Consider the following 13,049-nt stretch of genomic DNA (forward strand, 5'->3'; position numbering starts at 1 on the left):
GAAGAAATCTACTTTTGTAAAGAAGAAACTCACCCCCGAAATGTATGCGTTTAGAATTTATTTGACGACATCGGAATGATAAACTACTAAAGATTACGAAAATGAACCTGTCAGAAGCAATTATAGAACAAATCACTAAAAATTTAGATCTTGTTCTGCCACAGAAGCCTGAAAAACTGCTAATCAAGTGTAACACGATATATCGATATATGCAAATCGAAGTACCTGTACTGATTAAGATACCAGTAAACTGTGAAATAGAAATTAATGAAGAAAAATTCTTCAACGATGTGAAAATCAAGATCGGAAAACCAATATTTTTACCAAAAATCCAGTTAACGGAAATGAACGCAACGAAAGTCCTGGATACTCCCAGTCTTTCAAAAATAAATATTGACGAAATATACCAGCTAGAGACTTAGCCGAAAAAATAACTCCCATGAAACCAGTGAAAGAAGAAACAAATACGTTCCAAACAATTGTTATTGTTTTGGGAATCATCATGGTTCTAATTTTAGTTTCCATCATTAAGAAGCTCTTCTTCGAAAAGGTGCGAGAATTGAAAAAAAAACGCATCCAAAGAGGAAACCTGCCAAGAACAAAATTTTGAAGCTTTTTCGAAAAAACGCTCAATTATTTTCGAAAGTTAAGGAGGGAGGAGTTATATGCCCCAAACTGCAGACGAAGCCCAAAGCTGAGCGAAGATAACGCATGGCCGAGACCGCATCGAAAACCTTATTTATTCGATTGTCACATTGTAAAATTGCTCTTAATTATTCCAGCCTTTGTATCGGCTAGTCCGAATAAAACTTTATTTTTCTTTCCGTATAAATAAATGTTTTTAAAAACGCTCTCCCGAATTTGGAACATTTAAGTTCTGGTAAACTTTTTAAGTCACTCGTTTATTAAACACTCATGACTCAAATGCCGTTTACTGCACTTTTTGCATAATATACTATTATGTCCAGTATTCTGTTGATCTGTGATAGTTTCAATTTTAATTTTTTAAGTTTAAGTTGACGGGTGTAATTTGGTTTCATTATATGAAATGCCGGTAGGGTATAACTGATTTTTATTAAATATTAATTTTAGTACTCACTTTTGCAAAACGTTTACTGTTTCCAAATAACAATTTCTTACACCTCCCCGAACCACAGTACCGTAATGTATTTGCGATTCAAAGAGGGAATAGAATTTGTAGAATATTTGTTTATGACTCAATTTTGATGATTCTTTGTTATCTGATAGATCTTACTAAAAGGCCTTTTTTCACGTAGCATCGAGTAAAGTGATGACCTGTGACAGTATTTTGATGCTGAAAATCAAGCTAATTGAAAAGTAAAACGTATGTTACGGAGTATAGAGTTTAAATGGCTAAGAAAATATTGGAGTATCATCAACGTAGTGTTTTCATAATTTTGGTTTTAGATGGAAGGTGTCCAGCGTTTTCTTATCTAATTATGCTCTACTAATGGAGAACTCATATCTCTTCCCGACGTTTGATCCTAAATTTTACCGTTACAAGCAAAATGTATTCCAGACAAGCATTTTTCGATTCAGATGAGAAGGTTTGGTTTGAATTCTCAGATTTTCTTCTTCTTTAGGAGGCTTCTTTATAACTAAAGGTTGGCGACAACGGCAGCAAACTCGTTTCAATTTCTTCTTTTTATTTCTGCAACGATGTTGTGTGTTTTTCTTGCTGCGTAAAGTGATTTGGCATTCCATATACGTTTTTATATTTTTTCCGTGTATATTTCCACTTTCGGGTGGTTCCTAGCATGAAATATGCGGATTTTTGACCTTGACCTTGACCATCCAAGCTTTGCCATAATGTATTTTCTTGGAATGTTCTGTGAACATTTAATATAGTCTTATATTCTCATGCCGTTGTCCTGTGCTGGATCTTTCACCTTCGGGGACGATTTCTCCTTTCCTGTATTCATGACGACCTGCTTCTAAAATTACCATGTTATCACTTTCAGTTAAGTTCTGAAGAAGCCAAGAGGATGTTTGGCAAAACGTTAGCAAGTTCGATTTATTAACAATCAATCCACAAGGAATCCAAAAGATTTATTAATAGTATTAGCAGTAGCCTCTGAAAGTTAAAAAAAAGCCACATTATGTAATCAAAATAATAGTTAATATGCAAGGCATATTTATTCCTTTACTAATCAAATGTCCTCTCTACTCTCTGCCTATGTCATCGTCATGCAAATGTAAGAAAAATATATTACCTACTCCGTTCACAAATTATCCCATCTGTGCGACGTGAAAAGTAAATTAGACGATTTAAAATCGATTTCGTCCCCTTTTAACTCCGCGACGCCCCGTATTCCTTCTAACCCTTTTATCGTACTGGCCGTTTTATAGGCATTTAAAAAACAATTTCAGTAAACCATATGAACAATTTTCGTGCAGTTAATTTTTTAATTAACATTGACAATATGCGGATGGGGAGTGGATAAAATATTGCTGCTATTAATAAAGATATATTAAGGTCGGATAATTCTAAAAATAATCTGGGGCAGAAAATTTTGCGTCGTTCATTTTGGCAAATCCCATGTATGTATAGACGCAGATGTTCCCCGAAAGACGTCACCGTTTAAGCAGAAAATGGGAGCATTATTGTATTCTTAAATTTTAAATGCCGTTTTTGTGAAATTAGCTTTAGTAGAATGTAGTGTACCCGAGAATTTTCGGAAATTACATATGAATAATTTCAAAACAACGAAACGGATTTTGTCCAGCTTGCGTGGCCGAAAAAGACTCTTCTTATGCTTTAGATTGTTTGTACGGCCATTAGAGGGCGTTTTGCCAAATAAAAGTCTAACACGCTATATATCTTCCCTAATCAATATTTATTTATTTATTTCCTTTATTAATTTGATGTTTACGAATACAATCACCTTAGCAATTCGTGAAGAGCAAAACGAATAAATAATTTGTAGCCCCTGAACAAGAAAATGAACGTTTTTGAAAGCTTGGAGTAGCACGAAAGTCGTTTAATTTGAGCTGTCTTCACGACCGATACCCAAAGAAAAATATATTTTTGGTTTGTGAACATTTTTGAAAGCTTGGAGTAGCACCAAAGTCTTTTAATTTGAGCTGTCTTCACGACCGATACCCAAGGAAAAATATATTTTTGGTTTTTAACTAGCTGGTCACTTCATTTATTTATTTATTAATTTATTTGGATAACACAAATCCCTAACAAGTATTCGCTTTTAGCTCCTATAAAATAATTTGCATTTTAAAACAATTTAGACTTAAGTAGGTAAGTATTGTTACAGTGCGGGGAATAATTTCGCAATTCTCGCACAAAATATATAAATTTCCTATTAAAATACCAACATCATATTTAAAATATTATTAATATGATTGAATATTGCCCATCTGTCCACACGCAATTCAAAACTTTCAAGATCGAAGTGTTATCTGGGAAACAAAGTAGCAAAAATTATAATGGTTTTGTTTAAGTGCCTTAAAAATGCCTTTTTTTATCTGCAGAAATATTTGGGATGTTTCATATTTCTTTTAAGAATATTAAAAATCCAACAAACTCTCGAAAATGTATATATTTTTTGCTAAAAAAAACGAAAAGTAGTATTTATATGAAAAATATTTCCAAAAATGACATTATTTCGAGTTATTATTTTTTTTGGCATTATAGGTCAGGAGGAAATGCGGATTTCACTAACATGTGAGACCTCTATTTCTCTATTTTTATATGAAATTCAAGTGACATCACCTTTAAATCTTTCTAGAAAATAAACTGTATTGCTAGTGATGTCACAAGACGCCCTCTATCGGCGACACAAGCAATCCAAATCAATCCGCTCATGACAGCATAAGAGCATCCCTCTTACAAATGGGAAATACAGACGAAATTCCAGAGACTGACTCGCAATCCTTGATATTGCAAATGTCATAGACCTTTTCTCGCATCGATACCAACGTAAAATATAAAAATAAAAATTAATATATCTATTACATTAAAAATTGCTTACCCTCTAAACATATTTTACAATAACTCGCCTTGATTCCGAACAGGTGAGTCACAATATGCTTCATAAGTTTCACAGAGAACGTGAGGTTTCTATAGGTTTAATTTTTTGTCTCGTACTTTAATAAAATTACATCATCTATAACAATTAGGTTCTTCTAGACTTATACAAAATACCTGATGATTGTTGATAACTCAAACGCCATCTAGCGACACAATATGAATGTAAAAAGCCCACTGTGTTCGCGTTGTATTATTAAATGCATTAAATGCATTAAAATCAATTAAAATTCATAAAAAAAATAAAAATTAGTTTTTATAAGAAAGGCATTTTCTCTTTGTTTTTGTTCATAATTAGTAGAAAAATCACAATTCGCCAAAAAACGAAAATTCTTTTGTAGAGTCGGTTTATCTTGCGATTGTCCGCATATAAAATTCCTTTATCAAATACTTTTTGCCTCGAAATTGGATGTGTTTCATTATGGGGATGTTAATATTTTCGGCCTTATCATTTGACTGTACTTTTTATTTGCACAAACAAGATTCATATGGACGGCAGTCTCGATTCTAGCTCTACCTTGCATAACAAAACAGAGCTTCTCTAGCGACGTCAGCCACATGACCCGTAGCAAAAGTGACAGCCAGTTAGTTACGGCGGTTTGCCTCCAAATTCCCCCGGGACCATCGAAATGTTAGTGCTTTATTCCTTCTGAAGCTTTGCGTCGAACGCCGACGCATCTTGAGTTTCATCTCTTAATGGAGAAGTTTTTACTGCTCGCTTTGTTTGGTCCAACAATCGATTGAAGTCTCACTACCACCGCGTGTACAGAAGTATCGAGAAAGGACTCGAAGTGCCTGTGAGGAAGGGTAATTCAGGAATTCTTAAAATAGAATAGATATATTTATTATATGCAGCTGGCTTCTTCACGACATTTTCATTGATAAAGAAAGAGGTAACAAAAATTAGTCACAGATCAGACCTGATCTAGGTGTAACACTAAAAGTGAATAACTGCTACAATAGGAATGATGGCAGTATAATCTTCACTAAGAAAAATTACAGTTATGATGCAAAAATTGTTTATGTTGAGAAAATACAAGTTATTGAGACGCGAATTTAAAGCTTGTACGGAACAAATCTACTTATCTCTGCAATGCATTTTTAGAAAACCTTGATCTATATTTCAACAACTTAGACAGTGACATAAACATATGAACAGAAACAGAATACTTCAATGTTTTAAGCCAAAATGGATATGTGTCACTAGTCAATCTATAGAGGAAGGGGAAACGGAGGGATGTTTGCATCACTTGCTCATAAAAACCAACGTGGACAGTATCATTGAGCAGCCAATTGGCCAGTATTTCTGTTTTTGCAGTTTCGTCCTGTTATATACGAACACGATAAAAATACATATAAATATCACGCAAATGATGCAAAACTAAAAAAATAAATTTGCCATTCCATTCCATTTAAATGCTTATTATACTGCGATGATGCCACCGGCATAAGCTTTGGGAAAATCTTTCAAGATTTTTTTGTGCTTTATGCTACTCTTGAATATTTAGCAAACAACTGATTAGAAAATAACGCTTTAAAACTGAGCTTTGACAATACCCAATACTTGACGATTTGAGCTAATACAGCTATTATGAATGTTATTTCAACTAAATTACTTGGTGTTATTATCGATGACAGACTAAATTGGTGTGAATATGTTGGTAAATTCAAAGCAAAACTTAGCAGTGGACTGTTCGTTCTGAGACGACTAAGAGGATTGGTTGATGAAAAGTACCTAATGATAGTATATCATGTTTTATTGCATTCTTATTTAAGTTATGGGGCGGTGCTGTGAAGTAAATTCTTCGTGTTCGTGTGTTGCTTTTAAATTGCAAAAAAAACAAGTAATAAGAACTAGGCATTAAGCTTTTGCCATGTGTTTGGTTGTATCTGCAGCTGTTTCATATTCATAAAAATTGTGCATGTATACCAAGAAATTCCGATAATCATGCCAGATTCGTCCATAATTTATTAAAATATTGTGATATATTCAGGGGTCTATCAACAGTAGTATGTATAATCTTCTAAGTGTCAACATAATATCCTTGGATGACATATTTTAAAAAGAGAGTTAAAGGGTACCTAGTATTTTCTTGGTTCTACTCTATCGTTGAAATTAAAAATAAAGTAAAAACTAACACAGACCTCTTCATAGTTTAATACTTAGTGTAGTTTAATACTTTAAGGTGCACTGACAGATTTGTTTTTATTGTCATTGATTATTTGCTTTTTACAAAGCTTTTGGATTCCTTCTGCGTCGGTTTTTGCTTAGTCGAAATTGCTTACGTTTCGCCAATCATCCTGTTGGTTTCTTCAGAGCTTGACTGAAACTTTCTTGAAAAGGTTTCAGTCAAACTCTGAAGAGGTCAACAGAATGATTGGCGAAACGTCAGCAATTTTGACTAAGCAAAAACCAACGCAGGAGGAATCCGGAAGGTTTGTAAAAAGCATTACAGTAACCTGTGGAAGTTTCTTTGAAAAATTCAATGATTATTTGTCTTTCGTGATATATTTGTCATGAAATTTTGATTCTTTGTGAAACTTAGTCAATATATAAAGCTATTAACCATAAACCGTCACCTATCGTTTCTGGAATGAATATATGAAAAGGCATCAATAGACGAGAGCAACGTTCAGATTCGAGAAATCTACAGCCTATTTTGTAATACAGGTAGGCAATTTGGCGAGAAGATTAACAAGAGAACTAAACAAACCCTGGAGAGCAAGTGACGCTGGAGGAAATGCAACGAATCTAAGGTGTCTTTCCCAGGCAATCTAGCTTAATAATAATACTTAATAATTTCCCTGCTTCTAGATAAATCACAATGGCAAAAAAGAAGTCACACGTAGACAAAGAAAACCATAGTAGACAATATGTGTAGAGTATATATCTAGCGGTCCTAATTATAACTATGTGCCACAGTCGTTAACCAAATTTGCTGAATAAAATACATATTTCATCTATTAATTTTATCTCAGTATATTCTAGTAACAATTCTAAAGTGCTACATGAAAGGGGTATTTCAAGTCACACAGAAATTTACAATATGCGAATGTTACTTAGTCGAGGAGAAACACGCGGAAGTCAAAGTTTCATCGGATTAAATATATTTGGAGCCGAAATTTTTACGGCAAAACATAAAAGTGTATTGCTAGGGCTGGAGCATGTTCGCGTTTGATACCCCATCGTCTTTTGCGACGCTTGACGAGAGGGCGAGACAAGAGGGATTTAAACTATATTCATTATACTTTATGGTAGATCCATCTCACGCTCTTTGAGATTTAGATCCGAATAAATTCGGCATCTAATATTTATGTATCCTTAAAACTTTGCGTGGATCTATGGCGGCACAAAACTTCTACTTTTTATGCGAATGAGTTGTTTACTTGTAGTTCCTGCCGTTTTATATAACAATAACTTTGATCCAGAACTTCACCAGAAGGATTTTCGTCTCCCACAGGTAATATTTTTTTTCTTATGACTCAGTACAGTGTGAGTCAACGATCGAGTAGATTTCATTATCTCTTTGGTTTCAAAAGTTCTAAAAATAAAAGAGTGCCGAATAAAACGTACTTTTCTTTTTAACAAAATACCCTATTTTGAAAACATAAACTTAGATACTCCAAATTGTTTAAGACTATTGCTATAACATTAGTTGACCATAACAACATGAAATTATCAAAATTTTATCTGACCACTGAGTAAATAAATTCATAAAATAAAATAAGTATGGATTTCCTTAAAGCTGAATTAATTGATATGAAGCATAATACTTTGTTGCAAATCAAAGTTAATAGAAGTATATTAACTGGACAAACCACTAGAAGACACAATTATTATCCCAACAAAGGGTAAACTTCTGCACCGTTATCAATGAAGCAATAGAGGATGATTCAATTTTTTTTATCTAAAATAACGTTCTCCGATGAAAGTACTTTTTGCAATAATGGTACAGTTAATCTTCATAACATATATCACTGTTCAACAGTTAATACATTCTGAGTACTAGAAGTGCAAAAGCAAAACCATTGGTCACTTAATATATAGAATATAGAATTCGGGACGCGTGCAGGAGAATAATACCGTTTATGCTAAGAAACGTCGAAGGAAATAGACGAAAAATACTAGACATGTGCATGCAAATAAGAAAGAAAATATAAACAAATATTTAAAGAGAAAAATCAAACAATTTTTATAACTTTTGTATTTACCATTTTCTCATAGCTTTTGAAACCAAATATATAATGAACTTCACATTATTCTGAACTTACCCCGTATATTATTTTTTTAAAGAACCATAGGCTCTGGAATTTGTACGTGTAAATATCCTCTGGATTTCTCTAGCGTTGGCTACAAGACGAAATTCAAGACATCCTCTCAGAGAGGTCTTATCGCCAACTCAATAAACTTGTTCGATAGAAGTGAAAATTACATCTGTCGCTAAAGCTTCATATCTTCCGGAATCTTTAAAAAGGACTGTCACTCCTTCAGAATCTAAAATTTCTTGACTCTATTTTCGTCCTAAAATTCATTCATTCAACCTACTCTTTTGCAAAATATCTAGCTTCATCTTAAAACCTTTCGCAGAAAAATGTTTTGTTCTTAATTCTTTTCATCTTATTTGAAACTAAAAAGTATTAAGTTAGATCCAGGCAACATGCTAGTTAGTTTTGACGCTAAACCTCTTTAATAAACACATCATTGGCATGTCAAATGGAATTTTGTCTTTGACGGATCAAAGATCTTGAAAGATTTTTACTGTACCGTAAGATTTTACTCTATACCTGCTTATATATTGTGTGAGAGGGGTGGAGCTAAATGAGGGGCATAAACACTGTCTCGGATGACTGATTCCCATATTGGTGACAGAGACCTGAGTCGCGGTTAAGATTGTTAGGTTGTTTATAGAATTCTATAGATTCTATAGGATTTTTCGTTGGTAGAAGAATTGATTACATGCCAGAATTGTAGTTTTATCGAATAAAATTTTATGTGCGGTTTCGTGATTGTGTTCCGCAACAGCTGATGAGTATATTTGTCTTAGTCGTAAGGTACTTTCGTGTTCTTTGAGCCTAGGTGATATTTTTTGACCGGTCTCTTCAATATATTCTTCGCCGCATATGCATGGAATGCTGTAAACTCCTGGACTGGAGATGTTGAGAGATTTTTGGACAAGTGGTAAATCTGGTTTTGACGTTATATTGCTTTAGAACTTTTGATATTTGGTCAGTGATGTTTTGAATATAAGGAAGGATATCATCTAGGCTCAAAGAACATGAAAGAGTCATAAGACAAAGACAAATAAATACAAATAAATCTATAAGCAACCTAACAATCTTAACCGCGATTCAGGTCTCTACCTGTCACTAATATGGAAATCAGTCATCCGAAACCAAAAACCAACGCAGGAGGAATACAGAAGTTTTATAAAAAGTATTACAGTACCCTGTAGAAGTTTTTTTGAAAAATTCTACCATGTGCTTTACTGACATCTAAGAACATACCGAACGCAAAATGTCGAAATTCGTCTATTTGGGATTATTATTATTATCAAATTTATTTTACTGCTTTTTTTGTGCAGTAGTTTCATTTTTCAGATTCCGGAAAGTTTGGCCTGAGTCTGTGGAAGTAAGCGGTGAAGCATCCTTTCTACAGAAAAGAACCGGGTAAGCTCAATTCTCCGTGCTCATTTAACTCCATATAATTTGGACTTGGACCCTCAACGTCTATAGAGTCCAGACACACAGCACATGTTTTCTTTGGGTGATTGTCAACAGGCTGCTGCATTACACATTATCGAGTGGGTTACTGTTCCTCTCGTCAATGGTTCATTCTTTATTAATAAAGACAATCAGGTATATTATTTCAAGTTTTGTGGTAACCAAACATCTTTGCACGTTTGGCAAGAGAATAGCCCTTATCTCGCTTTAGATCTCCAGATCTAGTTTTTTTCTTTGTTCGAAAATTCCATTCACCACTACATCACTACACCATTAGAAGGAACCAACTCTTTAGAAGAAATAAAAATCGGATCTAATAATTTGTTAATGGTGTTGGCTATTCGTGTAGGTTCTTTAATGATTTCAAATTAATCATATCATTTTGGATTGTTTGGATTTAAAAAGTCCGTATTAAAATCTCCCAGGAATATTAACTCAGCAAAGCTAGGACACATAAAAGTAAAAAAAAATAACAAAATCACAATTGCAATATTTTGTGACTTTATTTTAATTCTTAAAACTAAAAATTCAAAATTACTATTTACATTAAGGTCACAATTTGCAAGATTATATGATTTCCTTTGATTATTTTTCTACTGTTATGGGTGTTTGGAAGCAGTTAACAACCTTTTTGAAATTTTTTGGCTATGTTTTATCACACGCAATTTCATATGTCTATTCTGGCAGACACTGATTTGTCTTAAAATAAAAATTATTATTACAATCTCCAATGAGTTCAGTTTTCGCTTAAAGAAATAAATATTATTTCTTACTTAAGTAATTGTCTGTTTCATTAAAATACTTCAAAAAATCTAAGGACGAATACGAAGTGAATAAACTCTGAGGCATATTTTTGAAATGTTTATAATTATTACTTATTATTGTAGTAGACTGTGTCTGTAAGAATTATTAACTCTAGTTATTATTAATTTGGAGTTTAAAATATCCGAACATAGTTATTTAAAAGAAGGGTGGTTCAGTGAATTAATGAGGGGTTGGCAGATTTCATTTTGTGTATTCTTTCCTAATAGAGTCATACAAGACAGGCGAACAGTTTAAGAACTCCAGAAATTGAAAAAGCACTTTTTAATTCTATTGATGAAATTACTGAACTTATTACTAGAAACATTGGAATTAATCTGATTAATTTTTATTCTACCCAGATCTTATTCAACGAGTCCAAGCCTTACTTCCCAAAGACTTTGTCTTGTGTGTTATTTTTTGTCAATGATTTTTGGACAAAATTGCTAATTATCCATTATCAAACAAGGGACCAAGAAATACTATTTACAGATGAAGTTAACTTTTCCAGAAATTCAATCAAAAATTTCCACATAACCATATTTGGATCGATGAAAACTACCATACAGACTTGAATTGTTGAAAACTATTTTAGAAGAGGATTTACCAATATTGCTAGAAGAAGCACAATATTTAATTAGGAACAGAATGTGGTTCATGCTTGATAGCGCGCCTGTTCACTTTAGTGTTGCAATAATATAATATTTAAATCACGTTTAATAACCGATTTAAATAGTTTGGACTTTTTCTTATGGAGGCATCTTAAAAGTCTGGTTTATCGCACCCCAGTTAACACTGTATAAGAGCTCCTTGCGATTTAATAAGAAACACTGTTCTGTTTCTATGTTCAACTTTTTTTGAAAAAGAGTAGATAGTGTTTGTAGTCCTGTTGTTAGGATGTTATGTTAATTCATTAAAACTGTAAAAGTAAAAAGAACAATATTGTGTTTTAGATAGGTATTTCGTTTTTCACGAGGAAGGTTCTCGATTTAACCAGTGCAGTGGCGATCTAATTAACCAAAACATTATTTGACCATAGACAATCAGTGGAAATCTTTTAAAAAATAATGCTGTTTGCATTCATTAATGAGCAGATTTGATTTCTTATTTTTTTTAGGCCGTCTCACGGCTTTTACGTAAAGATAAAAACTCAATTCTCTACATGCTGCCATATTATAGATATTATGACCAGGCCTGGTAGAGGTTTTTTTTAAGCTAAAACTGTACATTGGATTGAAAAAAATCAAATAAAACCACTTTATAATTGGCTGAAGATTATGAGAATAATTTTTATTTTAAGAGAAATCAGTGACGTACCATCAATGTCCGCCAAAATAAGCAGGTGAAATTCCGTACGCCCGCCACTGATAATTGTAAATAATGCATCTTGGTACATACTAAATGTGGTAGAAATTTCATAATAATATCTAAAACGGTATTACAGATATTAAAAATGTTCATATGAAGTTTCATTTTTAAAATGTACCCAAAATCTCTCTGTATAGTTCGAATGTTTCATTAAAGAAAGCTAAGTAGCCGACACATCATTAGCTCAGAAGTGGACATACTTCACTTCGTACACAATGCAAGAACAATGCGTCGTGACACAAAACTGAATATCCCTCCGAAGCGTTAGAGTGGCAACTAGGAAAAAAAGCGCTGCCACACGTATGAAATTACCTGAGATTCGTACTCGTCATAAGGATGCATGCGACTCTGTAAATATCAAGATTCGTTGTTACCTACGTTGAAATAAAATGATAAGCATTAATTAGAGGACGAATGTAAATAATAATGCAAACCCAAGTCTTCTCCACCAACTTATAAAAGGATTACACATCTGGACATGTCACAAACTTAAAGAAATTCATCTGCAAGCACTAACATGCAAGAAGGAAAATGGTTCTAAAGGCTTTTTGCATATATTGAGAATGATTTATATAAAAAGCTTTTAATTACCTTCTAAAAAGCAAAATGTTCAGTCAGGAATATTCTTCGTAAAAACAGAAATATTTGTACTCTGTAATCAATTCTAGTCAATTCGTTCGCTCCCTTTTGTTTTGACGTCATACAGAAACGCTAATACATTGCTTGTGACGTCACGAGGTATGTTGAGACAAGCAGAGCATTGTCTTCGAACATTTTGCATTGTTTGATCTATGGTTTGTGTTTCATTTTATTCTTGAGGGTTCGAATTTGTATAATTTTTATCTGTATTATTTCCACATCAATCTAATTACACCAGGCCAACAATTTTTAAACTTTTGAAAGTTGATTTCGATCTGCCATTTGATTTTGTAAAATTTAGGCCTCCTAATTTTATATTTAAATAAGCATTTTCAAATATCACGTAATGGCTTTTTTTATCAAAACTAGAAGAATTAATAAATTAAAATCTCGGTTGATTGAAACATAATTTTTATTAGTAAAAGAACAAAAACTGTCTTAAACAACAATTAAGTTC

Source organism: Cylas formicarius, unplaced genomic scaffold, assembly GCF_029955315.1.
Source record: "Cylas formicarius isolate icCylForm1 unplaced genomic scaffold, icCylForm1.1 PGA_scaffold_3__17_contigs__length_32017465, whole genome shotgun sequence".
In the NCBI taxonomy this organism is placed as follows: domain Eukaryota; kingdom Metazoa; phylum Arthropoda; class Insecta; order Coleoptera; family Brentidae; genus Cylas; species Cylas formicarius.